This window comes from Nerophis lumbriciformis, linkage group LG02 (genome assembly GCF_033978685.3).
Source record: "Nerophis lumbriciformis linkage group LG02, RoL_Nlum_v2.1, whole genome shotgun sequence".
Taxonomy (NCBI): domain Eukaryota; kingdom Metazoa; phylum Chordata; class Actinopteri; order Syngnathiformes; family Syngnathidae; genus Nerophis; species Nerophis lumbriciformis.
Window position 1 is genome coordinate 58350950 of NC_084549.2, and position 1551 is coordinate 58352500.

Below are 1551 nucleotides of genomic sequence, written 5' to 3' on the forward strand. Positions count from 1 at the left end.
TAACAGTGTTAAAGTTGTTTATACAGCCACCCTTAGTGTGACTTGTATGGCTGTTGACCAAGTACGCTTTGCATTCACTTGTGTGTGTGAAAAGCTGTAGATATTATGTGATTGGGCCAGCACGCAAAGGCAGTGCCTTTAAGGTTTATTGGCGCTCTGTACTTCTCCCTACGTCCGTGTACCACTCCGTACAGCGGCGTTTTAAAAAGTCATAAATTTTACTTTTTGAAACCGATACCGATAATTTCCGATATTACATTTTAAAGCATTTATTGGCCGATAATATCGGCAGTCCGATATTATCGGACATCTCTAGTTATAACATTTTTTTTTACCACTTAAAGTAAAAAGTTAAAGTACCAATGATTGTCACACACACACTAGGTGTGGTGAAATGTGTCCTCTGCATTTGACCCATCCCTTTGTTCACCCCCTGGGAGGTGAGGGGAGCAGTGGGCAGCAGCGGTGCCGCGCCCGGGAATCATTTTTGGTGATTTAACCCCCAATTCCAACCCTTGTTGGAATTGGGGGTTAATTACTGCCACTTGTGGCAGTAATGATAATATAAAACAAACAGAAGAAGTCTGGAGCTTAAGTCACAGATAAGTTTCTTAAGTGCAAAAAATATGACTAAAGTGGTGAAGCTTTATTTCCATTTGCACTCAAATTGTATTGTCATTTATTATTAACCTAGTTTATTATTTTAGCACTACATAATTGCATGCAAATGTATTTGTTTTCATTTATTTATGAGTCCTTTCTTATGCAGTATATTTTGTTAGTACTTATTTTCCTAATCAGCCTGACCTAAGCCTAAGGTTTATGTGATTAACACATGCTTTCATACTTTTTGACAAGATTGTAAACTGTAAGTAGATTAGATATAATTATTAAATACGACTACAATAAAGGGCTAAGATTACTAATGCAGTGTTAATGAAAAAAAAAAGTTGGGACTTGAGGTCAAAAAGGTTAAAAACTGTTGGATTAACAAAATCAGGGGTGTCCAAAGTGCTCCTTTTTCATTGGACATTCTGCAGGACTAATAAAGCCGGCTCTGGATTAGAACGTCACAGATATTTAAATTAAAAAATGAAAATGGCACAAATACCCCCAAAAATTGGGACCTAAAAACAAAAATGGCTGACGACCTGTTCGTCTTATTGTACGGTAAGGTCCTGAGGGTTTCCATGACTTCTGTCATGATGAACGTATACAAATTATTTGCAAGATATAGTTTTGGTGGTAAGCATGCAAAAGCCCTTAAAAATATTATCCTTGGCGGAATAGTAATAAAGAATAATAACAATATGAAGAAGAAATTAAATATCTAAAGGGAGATGAGATAATACACTAATTTGCTTTGTTGCCTATAACACTGAGCTAAGATGTGGATGTTTGGTTCAGATAGTTTAGCAAATAATGATCTATATTGTATTGATTTGTGTATCTTTAATGTACAAAATGTATCAGCCAAAATTAGATATTTGACACAATTGTAATTTTCGGCAGAGCTTTATATTGCCATGATTGTTCAATATATTTTCTTCA